Consider the following 16959-nt stretch of genomic DNA (forward strand, 5'->3'; position numbering starts at 1 on the left):
GGATGCAGTGGCAAAAGGAAAGCAAAAGGCCTTTGTGTTTCAAGAGAGTCCTTTAGACAAAAAGAGGGCAGATGTCCAAGGCATTTGCGTGTCAAGAACAAATACTTATGGTTTTGTCCATTATTGAAGTCTTTTGAATCTATTTGCATGGAGAAAGAATTCTGAGTTTTTCTTGTTAGAAAACATATAGGAATAACTGATGATATTCAGTGTCATCTAACTGTGAGAAAGAAAAAAATTGGGAATATTCTATGTAGGTAATTCTGTTTTCTGGAAGGCAGGGTTTAGTTTTAGTTTTTGTTTTTAGCTATTGCAAGAAAAGAAAATACAATTTGTTGTGCTTTGACATTTGCTTTGACAAATGTAATAATCTGAATTTAGTTTTCAGTCAATTCCACTAATTTGTATCTTAAAAGTCCTAAGATTGGCTTAGAAAAAGTCATCACCCCTGGTATATCCTCAAATAATAAACACAAACATATGGGAAGGAAAAGATAGCCACCAATAAATTTTTTAAAAAATTATACTCCTTCTTTATCACCAGTAACAATAATAAATAGAACAAAATAACCCAATATAGGACAAAATATTATGGAGTAGTACCCAGTTTGAGTGGAGAGAAGGGGTAGTTCCCTGGCATTCCGAGCTGTCTACATTTCAGAATTGATTAGTAATAATAGAGGTATTCTCATGAATCTAACACATATTTTTAAATCGTTTTTTCTATGTGAGAAACATATCTTTCTCCCTCTTTAAAACCAGAGCACATAGTCTTAATGCTCAAACGGTGCCAATTATTATGCTCAAAGTAAGCCTCATTTAATTTAAAAAACATTTCTACCTGAATAGGATTAATATGAGGTGATGTAATAGGAAGAAAAAGGGCGAAAACTATGGAATATATGAGAAAATCTTCTACAGCATGTCAGTTTAACACATACAGAAATAATGGGTTATGTTTGAATCTCTGCAGGAACTTGGTGGTTAAACATCTATAGAATGTACCAAGCAGATTAGTCCATGTGTTCACTGACACCAATTCTTCCCAGATATCTTAACATCTCATGCAAGCTCTCAGAAATTCAAGTATATTCTCTAAATTTTAACTAGCCCCAGATATGAATGGAAGAAAGCACCTGCTTGATTGTGTGGGAAAATATTAATTTAGGGTATTTTGCATTGTGTCATTGCCTACTCCTCCTCATACATGAATTCTGCATAAGGATCAGCCTGTTGTAACATGAGACACTTGGCTCTAATGCATAATAGTGAAAAGACTAACTGTTTCCCAAGTGAGGTTCACATAGCATGACTGTTATTACAAGACCTAAGCAAATCATTTTGGTAAGTAATATGCCTTGGAATAAATAACGATTGAAAAAAGATATCTAGGTTTATTAACTGAGCTAATGGAGTAATATATCATAGTGACTTGGGAATCTAAATTTGTTTGTTTTTTTAAAAAAATTGTAGTGGGCTGAATGGTGGCCACTAAATAGATATGTCTATGTCCCAAACCCTAGAAGCTGTGATATTACCTTATTTGGAGTTTGCAATTTATTTGCTAATGTAATTAAGGATCTTGAGAAGATAATTTTGGATTATGTAGGTGGGTCCTGAATTCAATGACAAGTGTCTTTATAAGAGAGATAAAGGAAAGAAATCAAACACATGGAAGAAAAGGAAGTATGAAGACAGAAGCAGTGATGCAGCCACAAGTCCAAGAATGCAGATGGCCAGCAAAATCTGGAAGAGGCAAAGAACAGTTCTCTTCTAGACCCCCTGAGAAAGCACAGCCCTGCCAGATTTTGAACTTACAGTCTATAGAACTGTAAGAAAATAAGTTTCTGCTGTTTTAAACCACCAGTTTGTGGTGATTTGTTATGGCTGCCCTAGAAAACCAATACAGCCATCTAGATTACTCTGTATTTTAAACTTGTTTGGAGAGCTATTCCAGCTATAGAGAAAACTCCTGGACATGTCCTCAGGATAGATGGCTTCTTATAATACAGGTTCCACCTAGAACTAACTGTGTGACCTTGAACAAGAATCTTAGTCTCCTGTTGATCAATTTCTTTATGTGCAGTTGGACTAGATGATATTAAAGCTTCCTTCCAAATCTAAAATTTACATTTCTGGTAATAACTGACAGTATAATACTGAAATAGGGACAAAGGACAGATAGCATTTTGTAAACATAAAGTCTCACACATATATACCAGGTCTCAAATACACACACACACACACACACACACACACATACACACACACCCCACACCCCCACTCCCCTTCACACACCATACTCCCACCCACACATATTCTTACAAAAAAAAAAAAAAAACCCTTTTGGGTCTGCATTATGAGAGAGGGAAGAAGAAACATGATTAGCTATAACTGCTATCATTTATATGCCAAAAGTTGTTTCATGTAATCCTTATGATAAATGTGCTGTTGTAGCAGTCTGGATCCAATCAGGAGACAGAAATGGCACAGTGGTTTAAATAGGGGGAAGTTGATAAAAGAATAACTGTAAGGTCAGAAGAAACCCTGTATAGTATCCCAAGGCTGAGCAAGAGTATCCAAGGAAGGACAAACTTAAAGGAAGGTCAGAACTTGGAGTAGGTGTGTTTTAGTCACAGGAAAGCAGAGAAATTTGCTGATTTGGCCAGGCTGGGGCAGGTCTGGAGCTGCTGGGCAGAGTGCAGGCAGAGAGAACACCTTCCAGAGTGCAGGCAGAGAGAAGGCTCTCAGCAACTGGCCAGGGGATGTAATGGGAGTCTAAGTGCTGGCCAAGGCAGAGGCCTTCTGAGCTTTAGAGATTTAGGAGACCTGCAGAAGGAACACTACCAGCTATGTGATGCTCTGCTTATGGTGGCCCCATGCAGGCTGCATAGAGCTCTGGGTTCCATGTGCAGAGGTCGGCAGAAAGGATATCATCACCCAGAGCTTCAGAATCGCAGAAAGATGGTATTCTGGGCCTGTGCCTGAGGCAGGCTCCACCAGATGTCCTCACATCCACGCTGCTGATCTCTCCAGCCCACACCAGAAATCCCCAGAAACCTCTTCCTCCTCAATGTCCTTCTAATATCTCTATCAAGCAAACTTAACATTGTACCCAATTTAATGCTTAAAGAAATCCCTTTATCACAGAGCATATATTAAAGGATTCATATGGAATTGAGAAACAGTAACTTGATAACTGACACACTTGCAGAATAATTATTATCTCTAATCACACATGGGAACACCAATGCTCAGAGAAGTGAATACAGCCACTAAATTGCAGAGCTAGAAATTATACCCAGAGCCATAAATGGTTGATAATTCCTGAAACTAGGTTCTAACCACACCCCAAGATGAAATTGTGATGAAAATTGCCCACTTAAACTATTTTATACTTTATTGTACTTCATATGATCATATGGTAAAACTTCTCTGATGAGACTTTATCTGCACCCATTTTGTTAAGAAAAAGAAATGACAAGATCACTCACCCCTATGTTTTCTACCCTTCCCTTACCCTCCAGCTGGGACAAATGTCTCCTTCCTTTCTTAAATATCCTCCTCTTCTTAGCAAAGACACCCTAGACTTCTTTACGGCAAACACCACACTCTACTGCAATTATCTGCTACCTGTGTGTCCCTTACCCTAAAGCTCCTACCTTCCCAATTGTGGAGACGGAGTTTTAATCATTCGTGTAGATCTGTGCCCTGGCTCATAAAAGATGTTTAATGTAAGAGAACTGAATCACATGAAAGAGAACAGATCCATATCAAGGATTTACTCAAAAGGTCATCTCTAGTATATAACTTGGGTTCGAATACCGCTTATCTGGTGGTTAAAGGACACACACCAGTTAGTCCCATGGGATCCTTTATGGCATGGCATATAAGATCTACCATATGAAAAGAAGAAATGAATTTCCAAAGCCATGTCCTGGAGGAAGGCCCAACATATTTGAGAAGACTAGCCCAAATAAGAACAATAATCAAGGGCAAGGAGGAAAGTATCAACAGAAATGAAACTGGGAACATGTAGTTGAAAGACTTGAAGATTGGAAACCGAGGAGAGATAATTCAGAAGAATTTTGTGAGCAGGTTAGACAGATTAGCCTAGTGTGATACACCTCTGATATCTTTCTTAATACCCTCTCAGTGCACGTTTATGGAGTTGCACTGAGCTGATTTAAAGGTCTGGAATGGCACATTCAGCAAATCCTCCAATATTATAACAATCTGCTTGGCTCACTGCCTCTGAAGAGTCTCACACTAGTGTCTACAGTCATTTACATGTTCAGATTTGAGCCTACTCAAAACTAAGCAGGTCAGGTCCACAGCCTTAGGCAAAGTTCTGGGTGAAATCCTCATCCTTATAGCAAGTAACTCTTTACCCAAGTAATTTCCTAAAATTACTAGGCATTTTTACTCTTTTATTTTAATTGAGATATAACTAACATATAAGTTTCAGGTGTGATATTAATTTTGGGTGTCCATCAATTTTATCTGATGTATGTATATTTTGCTAAATAATCACCACAATATTAGTTAATGTCCATCACCAAGCATAGTTAGCTTTTTTTCCCCTTGTGATGAGAACTTTTAAGATTTACTCTCTTAGCAACTTTTGAATATGTAGAACAGTGACTATAGAATGATAGTCACTATGCTACACATTATATCCCCAAGACTTATGCATATCATAACTGGAATTCTGCACCTTTTGACCCCCTTCCCCCATTTCACACCCCACTCCCCATCTCTGGCAACCAACAAGCTCTGTTTCTATGAATTTGGGTAGGGTTGGTTTTTTTTTTAGATTCCACATATAAATTAAAGCATACAACTTTTGTCTTTCTCAGTCTGGTTTATTTCCCTTAGGACAATGCCCCTCTGCTACTGCCCCTCGGAACAAGGTGTTACTTAAACTATAACCCCTGGAGGATTTTACTAGTTATCAAGCACATTTAGATATGGCCCTAAGAAAAACATATACTGGCAACAGGTCTTTGGGGAGAAGGACGACATACGATTGTGAAGCTGGGCAGCTGGGAACGCCCGGCCCAGCCAGGGCGGAATGCCACCTACAGCCAGGAACGTCTGGTCAGCTCAGGGTGGACAAAATACCGCCTGCTTCCCTTTTCCGTTATCGCTCCTTTCTCCTCCCAGAAGTACCCGTTGTTAGTTAGATGAGTCCTTTGAATGTGCTTGGTTAACTATAAACTTTACCCTCTTTCTTGTTTGTTCACGAGGCATGTGACTAATGTTTGACCTTCATCGGTTCTTCTGTTGGCTATTGTTTCTATCTAATAAAAGTGAGACTGTGGAGTTGCTCGGGGCAGCAGTCTTTTCGACTGTTGTCCCCTGCTCTCAGTCTCTTGCAGCGGACTCATTTGTGCCTAATTCTTCTCGCCTTCGCGACTGGAAGGGGCACCCCTCCAGGCCCACCCATGTTGTTGCAAATTGTAAGATTTCATTATTTTTTAAGGCTGAATAATCTTCCAGTGTGTGTGTGTGTGTGTGTGTGTGTGTGTGTGTGTATCTTCTTCTTTATCCATTCATCCACTGATGGACACTTAGGTTACTTCCATGTCTTAGCATTGTAAATAATCCTACAATGAACATGGGTACATACATCTTTTTGAGTTAGATTTTTTGTTTCCTTCAGCTAAATACCCAGAAATGAAATTACTAGATCATATGGGTTTTAATTTTCTTGAAGAACTTCCATACTGTTTTCCATAGTGGCTGCACTAATTTACATTCCCACCAACAGTACATGAGGGTTCTCATTTCTCCACATCTTCAACATCACTTATTTCTTGACTTTTTTATAATAACCATTCAGATAGGTATAAGGTTTTGATTCATTCATTATGGTAATGACTTGCACTTCCTTGATGCTGAGCCCTTTTCATATATCCATTGGCCAATTGTATATCTCCTGGAAAAATGTCTATTGAGATCCCTGAATTGTATGAGTTCCTTATATATTTTGGGTATTAACTCCCTGCTTTTTATCTAGGGTCCCTCCTCTCATTCCCCCAGTTTCTTGAAGAAAAAGGCCTTGCCTGTACCTCCCTACTCCATTTTCCTCAGAGACTAAAGTTCTAATTCCCATGTGTCTATCCAAATGACTTATATCCAGACCTTCAGAAGATCACATTCTTCTAGGATCTGAAACGTTCCTTCATTTACCAAATCTCTTTTTACTTGCAAAACACCAATTACATTCTGTTGGATTCCTAGTTGTCAAATTCCCACTAGCCAGGATCTTTTCTACTGGCTCTCCTGGGACCTTCCCTTGACTATATGCTGGGCTTTATTTAAAAATATGTTTATGTTCAGTTTTCTAGATAACAGATATCTTTTATTCAATCAATGCATTGACAGTTGAGCTCCTGTTAAACTATATTGGCTACATCAATAGTAGGACAAATTGGTTATAGATGTTCAACATCGTGACCTGAAAATACCGCTAGAATCATAGATATATGAGAAATACTAAATTAGACTGAATTTTCCTCTTTTCTTAAAATATTTATTTATTTATTTGAGAGAGAGCGAGAGAGAAAGAGCATGTGCATAGGGTTGGAAGGAACAGAGGAAAAGAAAGAATCTCAAGCAGACTCCCCACTGAGCACAGAGCCCAACACAGGGCTCAATCTCATGATCCTGAGATGATGACCTGAACTGAAATCAAGAGTTGGATGCTTAAATGACTGAGCCACACAGGTGTCCCTGAATTTTCTTTATTTATCAAGTAAATAAATAAAATATTAGAAAGACTTTCAACACAAGCAAGGCATAGAACAACATATATAAAATTAATGTTAATTTAACCAAGAATCCAGCTAATCATAAGATCTATTATACCCAAACATTTTAGCGTCACTTATCAGTTAGAACACTATTCAAAACAAAATGTGTACATGTTTGCATGATATAAACATACATATCACCACTGTTGTGGTCCCAATGTAGTTAATAGTTTTTTGTTTGGTTTTTTGTTTCTTTTAGCCCATTCCTCCTTACAAAGATTTGATTGGTAATACAACAGAATTTTGGAATATCAATTTTTGCAATGCAGAGACATAACAAGGACCTAGAAGAGAGCCATGCTCTGCTCAAAGGGCTTACAAAACATCTAAATGATTCCAGATTCACTTTTGAGCATAATGAAATCTCTCATAATTTACTGTAAGCTCCATAAGTTTTCAGAGTTTCATATTATTTTTTGGCAAATCTAAAATCTGAATAACTGGATTTCTGCTTCCAAAGAAGCCAGGTAAACAGGATGGTTTACAACCAAGAGAGTAAAACAGATTTACTCTCCATCCTTAGACAACTAAAAGACCAGTCTAAATATATGGGACAGCTTTTAGACCTTGAACAACAGATAGCACAAAAAAGTGACCTCTGAGAGATGGGAAAGGAACAAGATGAGCCACAGGATTTCCCCAGCTTACTGACATCAGAGTGTGTCTAGACCACAGTGCAGGAAGTCTGAGGTCCTTCCTGAGCTATGAGACAGAGGTAAGAAATTGAGAAGACACAGTGGATAGAATTTGCAGGGAAAAATACTGGATAGGAAAAAGTTGCACAAAAAGAGAAGACCTGCAGAGAGGGAAAGGGGGAAAGAACGAGGGAGAGAGAGAGGAGAGAGGAGAGAAAGAGGTATCTGGAGATTCACTGAGGGTTTCCCTTGACTTTTCAGCTGGGTGCTGATGGACACCCATGTGTGAAGAGTCCACCTGAAGCAGAAAGAGAGCCACCAGAAAGAAGCAGGGATAACAATCTCCAGAGTTCACACAGAGATGAAAATAGTTCATTATCTCAACAGCTATAATAGAAAACAAACACACAAACAAACAAAAAAATGACCCATAATGTAAAGGCATTACATAAAGTATTTAGAAAAGTTTCCTCAGTAGTGGGGAATATTCAGCCCTACATTTAAAGTCAGCTCTGATCTCACTTAACTAAGCTTAAAGGGAACATCTTAAAAGAAAACTTTTTAAAAGTAATTTAACTGCAACCCAAAGTAAAGCTCAAGAATGTTTAAGAGGAGACAAAATATCGGCACTCAATAACATAAAATTCATGTCTGTCATCCAATCAAAAAAAAAGATACACAAAGTGAGGAAATACAACTCATTCTGAAAGAAAAAAAATCAATCAATAGAAACAGCCTCGAAAATGTCATAAATGATAGGATTCATAGAAAAAGAACATTAAAGCAGTTATTATAACTATATTCCATATGGTCAAAATCTGAATATCTTAATTACTCTTGGCAATAATACTGTTCATAGAGTTTTAAGGTTTAGCTATATGTAAACACCAAAAGCATGCCTACTTTTTTGTTCTTATTACAGAAAATTTCAGAGACTGTAGCACCTAAACAGAAGGAGTCATTTTCCTTTTTGAACAAGAATTTGTTTTTCTGAACTGTGTTGACTAGAAAGTTAGTAAACTATGTTTGCTGCGGTCAAAAGAAAAATTTTATTGTTGCTTGAACTAATTTATCTACTTATTTTATTGATTTATGGAGCTACCAATGTCAAAGCATACTTGAATCTTTGAGAAAAATGAAAAACATGAACCATCCAAAAAGACCATCAGTGTAGTGAGATTTCATTAGGAACTAAGGTGTAAGTGGAATAAGGAAACAAAAAGTCAGATGTCAGATCATATTGTCATAATTAGCAGACAAGAAACATGTTCAAGGTTATGGTATGTGTTCATAAAAATGATGGCATATCTTGAATTATAGCCAGTTCACATAAGTCTTAAGGTAAGTTGATGCATGTTTCAGGAACAAATTACATCCACTCCAGATATCAGCGGTATTATTCACTTGCTTTCTTGGTTTACCAAAAAATCCCCTCTCAGCTGGCCAAATTACCCAAACCTCTTAAAGTGCCCACCAGTGGGACCTACTCTAGTTCCTACAGCTATATCAGAAAGAACTCGAGGGAAAAATGAGTAGTGTTGGGCTGAGGGCGGTCTTTGCTATTCAACTTTTTACATATCCAAAACATGTATCAGTAGGACAGCCAAAAACACAGGGACAGATAAGAAATGGTGATACTTTCTATTGTTGACTTGTCCTCACATTCATCCCCTTCTTCCTACTGATTTCATGAGCTCATCCCAAATCACTCAGAGAACTATAATGAGCTCTGTCACCTTAAAGCAAATCAGAGTTTGTATTTCTTATAATTAAGACCCTGAAATATGTGTCCTGATTCTCTTGTGGAAGTAGTTTAGTCTTAGTAGCCAATCTTTCTCTGTACCGGTCCTTCTCCATTATTCAGTGGTTGTGTGACCTTAGGAACTATGCCTCAGCTTCCTCACCTGTACAATGGAGATAAAAATAGCAGTACCTACTTCACAGGTTTTTGATTAAGAATGAAATGAGATAATTTATGCGGGACACTTAGCTTTGTAAGGACTTTATAAATAATAGCTGTTTTTACCCATTCAAATATATTTACCTGTATTTTATAACAGGAACACTCTCTCTACCAAAAGGACTGCTTCTTATTATAGGCCGCCCTTTAACAACACACCCCTCATTCCCATCTCTGCTTTTTCTCATACTTTTCCTTTTCTAAAATGTCTCCTGTGTCACCAGCTGGTTAATCTACCCATTCCTTAAGAGTCATCACAAGTCCCACCCAAATTATTAAATCTTAACAGCTCTAAATCCTTGTTATAGATCTTTTTCAAAATGCATGATTTTACTTTCTAGTAAGACATCTTTTACACATTGATTTTTAACCAAAAAAAAAACATACTTGATATTTTTCCATGCACTGTATCTTGTCTCCCCAATGATTTTTTTATAGATAATTATTTGTCCTATAGAGTAGATACTGTACTGCCAGATTCAGGGAACCGTTGCTGACTTATTGATTAAAGTGCTACAAAATTCAAATGATATAAAGTATTCAGTGATTTCTTATGGCAAGAGATTGACTTGAAAATGTTGATGAGATCAAGGAATTGATTTGTCCTAACTGACATACTAAGAAAGAAAGAATTAAGAAATGAAAATATAAGGCACACAAGGGCCAATGCACGAGGGGGTTGGCATGGAGGCCTGGCAAGGGTGAAGGAACTCCTCAAAGCATTTTGTCAACCAGGCCCAGGCATGTCCGAGCTTGTATGGCAAAAACTCCAATGGGCGCCTTCCTCCCTAAAGCCTTGTGGTAGAACAGCTGTTTGACACATTCAGAAGGAAGGATGACAGCTCTACATAGAAACACGATGTGAATGGAGGAGACCTGTCATTATGCAAATAGTAAGGCACTCTGAGCAGACACTAAAAACAGCTCTCATCTCAAAAAACCCAACACTTGTGTCACAGCCTAAGTTAGATGCTGGCAAGCGGCAATTGCTGAATGAAGCCTTCAAGCCAGACAATGACCTCTTTGGACCCATTAACTTGCATTCACAGTCAGATTGGTTCATCTCTCATCCTGAGGCTCCCCAAGACTTTGAACAATTTTCAGTGATCCTTACGGAAAGGCACCCCCTCCAGAGAAATGCAGTATTTATATACAGTGCATTGGATTTCTAGGAAACATGAGAATTATCAGTGAGGAATATACTAAATGGCTCAAGGGTGACTGTGAAGTATCCTTCTACGGCTTGAAAGTAGAACTCCTAGAATTCATTCCTGTCTCTATCGGGAGGTGTTCCCTTAGAGTCAATGATAACACATAAAACCTTCATATTCAAGCAGGGCACATCCCCAAGTTCTTAAAAAAGAAGAAACCTGGAGATGCTTTCTTTATTGTGGCAATAACAATGAATGACCTTACCCAAGAGACTCCTGGAATTTTGTCTTTGGACAGGCGTCTTTGGCAGGTGGTATGGGGATATTCAGCTTTGCCGGGTATGGCAGTGACTGCTTATAGCTCACGCTAGGAAGACAAAGTAAACAAGCTGTAGAAAGTATCTGCAAGTGACTATTCAGTTTTTGGTAACTATTATATTCCTGACGTGATGAGTGTTCTGCTGTTTCACTCCTCTAAGACTTTAACCCGTGAGACTGGCACATATTTGAACTTCAACCCTGCCAGTAGCTTGCATGCCTAATGCAAGACTCCAGCCACTTGGAAGAAGCTGACTGGCACCCCCTCAACCTGTGTCTTATCTGTTTACACAAGTTGCAGTGTACACAGTGCTGGTGAGGCAGACTGATGATCTGTGTACACCCCTGAAGTCAGCACAAACTACAGTCATGAGGATAATGTGAATTTACCAAAACCTGTGGAAACCTTTAGGGAATGGAAAGAGTGGATAATAAAATGCCTTGCTGTTACCCCAAAATAAGGGCCTTCATATAAGAGTACTTAAAAATAAATAATTGCATATTAAAAAAATGAAAACATAGTACATTCAGGTTTTCTCTTCTTCTTCGGAAGTTAGCAAATGAAGTACAGTAACTTCTCACTGCATTTTGGGTTTTATCATTCAGCTTTCATCTAATATTCTCCACTTACCCACAGATGCATGTTTAAGCAGTTCCCTCATTGCCTGGCTCTAGCAGTACATGAGAAACTATAATTAGGAAGCAGTCAACTACCAAAAAATTCCTCTGAATTGAAAGATGAGACGAAGAAAAAGTTTTCCTTTGAAATCTAACAAAAAGTCAACAGATGATGAATGATGTCAACAGGTACCAGTAACTTAAAATGGGAGAGGTTTTGTTAATACTTTTTTTGTAAAGAAACAAAAGAAACCCCTCCTCCCCACATCCATTCAAGAAGACCACAGTGTTTCTTTAATACAACACAACATACATAATTTGAAGCTGGTGTTAGAGAAACCTGTTGCCAAGTCAATGATATTGTAATGTAACGGTCAGAGATAAGGTCATGTTAAAATAAGTCCATTGTTTGCACAATTCTAAAACTATGAAGTTATGAAGCAATAAATTATCAAATTTATTCAGTTGTCTCCAGAAAAAGCTGCTTCTTCTTACACTCATGGAACAATATATGTCATTGAGATAGAGATGTTTACAGATTGAAGAAAGAGTGGGTACCTCCACTAATCTAGGCTGTTGGAAATGTCCCCCAAGAATGTCTATGATCTCTGTTCCGTTATGATGCTGACCAGTCAGTATTCTGATCTCTAATCTGATTTCTTAAGGGGATTTGCCCAACACGGCAGGGACTGTAAACACTGTGACCATGTGGTAGGTTGGCCAGATCTTACCATGTGTAAGATTCAGTTCTGTGTGTGTTTATAGTATGTTATCTGGCTGAAAATCAGCTTCTTATGAATCTAGCTATTATGTAGCAACCCTGAGACTCAGTTCACCTGTCAAAGATGTAATATAATTGTACCTTGAACTTCAGAGCTTGAGCACAGTTCCAGAATCTAGAATGACCCAACAGGATATGGTCAACCTGCAGGACCCAGCCTCCACCCTGGCAACCACTGTCTCTTTCTTGCTTATTAGCTCTTTAAAGACAACACTGCCCTATCTAAAGAGACCACTGTTAAAAGCTGTTAGCAAAATAGGGTAATGTTCCCAAAACTGCAGAGCTGCAGCTTTCTTACTAAGCTCCAGCAGTGCTGAACATATGACTGACTTTGTACCCTGAACCACAGTGCTGTTTCTCTCCCTCTGCCAGGAAGACCCTTTCCCTCCTAAATGGCTTGATTGATTTACTCTCACCAACTCCAGAAGGTTTTCTTTGACCTACTTTCTGAACCCATGCCTCTATATACACACACAACCTGTGTTAGGAAATTTAATCTGGCACTTCTTAGAAATATTCTTGTTTCTGTATCTGTACACTGTTTTTAAATGATCCACATATTGGCCTGCTAACTACAATATTCCTTAAGTGGAACTTGGGCTTTTTTCATCTTTAAATTCCTAGCACCTTGCATTGTGCCTAATATCCAGGAAGCCCTCAATACATTTTTTTTTTAAGATTTTTATTTATTAATTTGACAGAGAGAGATCACAGGTAGGTAGAAAGGCTGGCAGAGAGAGAGAGAGAAGCAGGCTCCCCGCTGAGCAGAGAGCCCGATGCAGGACTTGATCCTAGGACCCTGAGATCATGACCTGAGCCGAAGGCAGCGGCTTAACCCACTGAGCCACCCAGGCGCCCCGCCCTCAATACATTTTTGATGAAAAAATGCTTTGTTAGTTTATTGTAGTAGGAGACAAGAAACTTTCCTATGCAAGTGCTTCTACAGATATTTGAATTACATTTCCCAGTAGAGTTCAACCTCCATAACATTTGCATAAAATGACAGTTCCGCACATGGAGTGAACTTCCCAGTAAATATATTTTAAAATGCATATTTTATATGATATTTATATAGTACTTTCTAGATACCAGGAACTATTATAAGTGCTTTATAAATATTAACTTGAATTATCATCATATCAAACCTATAAAAGAGGTGCTACCACTACTCTCATTTACTGATGGGGAAATAGAGATAGAGAAAAGTTATGTAACTTGGCCAAGGTTGCTCAGCCAGTAAAGGGAAAAACCAGGATTTGAATCCAGTCTACATGGCCTAGAGCCCAAAGCCTTCTCTGCAGGTGTAATAGATTTGCCAGTAAGTCTTCATCCACAAAATGAGTGGATGAAGGATCCTTGATGTGTAAGTCATTTCCTCCCTTTTCTTTTTGTCTAGCCTTCTTAAATAGATGTCTTCTAAACCTCACACTTTAGACAAGTATTTTATTGAATTACTTTCCTCTAAGGAGCCTAGTCTATTTTACAAAAAGGGAAAAATGAAAAACAAAAACAGGAGCTCAGTAATCCTCACAAAATCCATTGAGGAATGTACATTTAAGAAAAGGAAATATTTTTAAATGGATATTTAGCTAGATTCTTACCCTCTTAGGATAAGGCTGAATAATGATTTCATTCTATCCTGAGATTGAAAAAAATAAAAATGCTCTTGTAAGTCTTGGAAAGGAAACAAAAGGATATAAGGGATCTCTATGAAAATCTTCTATTTCCATTTTTTTGAAGTTCAAATCCTACGATGATTAACTGCAGCTGACCTTGACTCTCCCACTGCTTAGGGAGGGATATGCTATCACAGAAATCAGAAATCAAATGAATTAGGCTCTCTTTTCAGCTCAACACTTTAAATTGCAGCTGGAAGGAACCATCTTTAGGCTAGTCATCCCCAAAAACCTTTGCACAGAGGTATCCTTGCCAGAAGAAGAATGGAGCTTCTTAGCCAGCTCTGCAATCGAGTTACAAAGGAGAAAAGCAGAGAAAAGAAAGGACTGCCAGGACTAATTGAAAACTGTGTGATAAAATGATGGTTATCAATTAAATTGTTGTATTCTTAAAAGGATCACTAGGGGTTAAAGAAAAGATGTTTTGTCACTGTTTAGAAAATTGATCAAGAAAACTCCTCAAGAGATTAACTTAGAAAATTGTGTCTTTAGCAAGCAAATGTGTGAGTACCAAACTATATGACCAAATAGCCTTTTTTTTTTTTTTTTTGGTCTCTTGGAAGCTAAGAAAACTTTTATTACAAAAGAACATTGAAAGGAACTTACGCTTTAATTTTTAAAAAAGCAAAATATTGGGGCACCTGGGTGGCTCAGTGGGTTGGGCCTCTGCCTTCGGCTCAGGTCATGATCTCAGGGTCCTGGGATCGAGCTCCACATCGGGCTCCTTGTTCGGCAGGGAGCCTGCTTCTCCCTCTGCCTCTGCCTGCCTCTCTGCCTGCCTGTGTCCTCTCTCTTTCTCTCTCTCTCTCTCTCTCTGACAAAAAATAAATTAAAAAAAAAAAGCAAAATATAAAAAATATTTTTCAAAAGACTAGACCTTAAGCAACAAAATGCCGTGACCATTGAGATATAGAAGATAAATGGAGTGAACCTTATAATTGCCCTAGTTTACTGCCTTGAAAAAGATTCCAGGGCATGAGGTAGAGAGGGGGAATCCAAAGGAGACAGCCAACTTTCTAAGCTGGGGAAACCAAGGTGGTTTTACTTATGGGGAGAGAGTTTTAGAGAGCAGAGAGATAAACAAAGAGAGAATTTCAGATATTTGCAAAAGATGCCCTAGGATATTTAGTTGAGTGCTACTTAGTGCATGAGCATAAGGAAATTACTCTAGGCTAGAGAAAGAATTACCTGAAAGGATTAAAGGGAACAGTACATGTGGCTCACATCAGATCAAAAAGTCTTTTCTTATAGCAACCAGATGGGAAATTCTCATAATTCATAGGGTACTGAAACAGTCTTACTTTAGTAGTGGTAAATAACTAGTAACTAGTAAATAACTAGTCTTGGAATAAAATGGTCTTGTTCTGCATAATAAATCTAAAAAGGAAGGCCTGAGAGGATCAAATGGCTCATAAGTAACTTAACTACATCACAGAATAAACCTAAATAATATTTATAAGAATATAAAAATATCTAGCCACCAAAAAGATAAAATTCAAAGCTTGAGAACCAATAAAAAATTATTAGTCATGGAAAGAAGCAAGGAGAGAAGAATCTATGATGAGGAAAAATAATCAATCAAAACTGATCCAGAACTGATATAGATGTTAAAACTGTCAGACAAGAACATTAAAAGTCATTATAACTGCATTCCATAGATTAAAAAGTTAAGAAGAAACATAGATGATATTTTTTTAAAAGACCCAAATCAAACTTCTGGAGAAGAAAACTATAATATATGAGATGACTAACACACTGAATAGGGTTAATGACAGATTAAACATTGCAGAAGAAAAGATTAGTGAACTTGACGATACACCAATAAAAACTAACAAAAATGAAACACAGAACAAATAGTTTTTTAAAATGTTCAGAGTATCAGTGAGTATGGAATAATTTCAATTAAAATTCCTGAATGGAAGGAAAGAAGAGGGAAAAGAAAAAGTATTTGAAAAAAATAATGTCTAAAATGTTTCCAAATTTGTTAAAAACTATAAATCCACATATCGAAGAAGCTCAATCAACTTTAAGCACAAGAAATATGAAAAAAGCTATACCAAGGCTCACATCATAATCAAATTGCTCAAAGTCAGTAATAAAAGGAAAATCTTAAAAGTAATCAAATAGACACATTACCAAAAGAGTAACAAATGTAAAGATAACATCAACTTCTTATCAGAAACAATTAAAGTACAGCAACATCTTTGAAATACTAAAATACAATAAAAAGTCCTGCTAACCTAGAATCTTATGCCCAGAATGCAACAAGAAGGCAAAATAATGTCCTCTTCAGACTTTATTTTCAGTCCTCTTCAGACTCTTTCAAAAAAGGTACAAGGATTTATCATTGGCTTCCATTTTAAGAAAATACAAAGAGAAGATCAAGTTAAGCCCAACATAGGCAGAATAAAGGCTTTAATAAACAAAGGATTAGTAACAATAGACTCTATAGATACAAAAAGATGATGTGTGAACATTAATATATAAATAATATAAACAACTTTATGGCAATAAAATCTACAACTTAGACAAAATTGACAAATTCTTTGAATGATACTAACCATCAATGATCAACCAAAAGTAAAATATAGCATGAATAATTACTTATTTTTTATTAAAGTAATATCTCCCACAATGAAAACTCCAGGCCCATATAGCATACCAGTGAATATTATTAAGAAGAAATAATATCAATTCTACATAAACAATTTCAGGAAAATTAAAGGAGAGAGATTATTTCCCAACTCATACTACACCCTGCTACCAAAACCAATTATTATAAAAAATAAATATAGACTAACATCCTTCATAAACATAAATAAAAATTTTCTATCAAAATTTTAGCAAGTGGAATCTGACAATATCTAATAAGTATAATAAATTATGACCAACTATTTTATCCCAAGAGTGCAAAATTGGATTAACATCTCAAAATCAATCAATATAATCCACCGTATAGAAAAGAAAAGAAAAATCACAATGATCATCTTAATAGATGCAGA

The 16959-nt window shown here is 37.1% G+C and overlaps 1 pseudogene; it reads left to right on the top strand.

Moving 5' to 3' along the window:
• Positions 1–10297: 10297 nt before the first annotated feature.
• LOC132017931 (archaemetzincin-2-like) lies at positions 10298–11343 on the top strand (annotated as a pseudogene).
• The last annotated feature ends 5616 nt before the right edge of the window (positions 11344–16959 follow it).

Source organism: Mustela nigripes, chromosome 5 (assembly GCF_022355385.1).
Source record: "Mustela nigripes isolate SB6536 chromosome 5, MUSNIG.SB6536, whole genome shotgun sequence".
Taxonomy (NCBI): Eukaryota; Metazoa; Chordata; class Mammalia; order Carnivora; family Mustelidae; genus Mustela; species Mustela nigripes.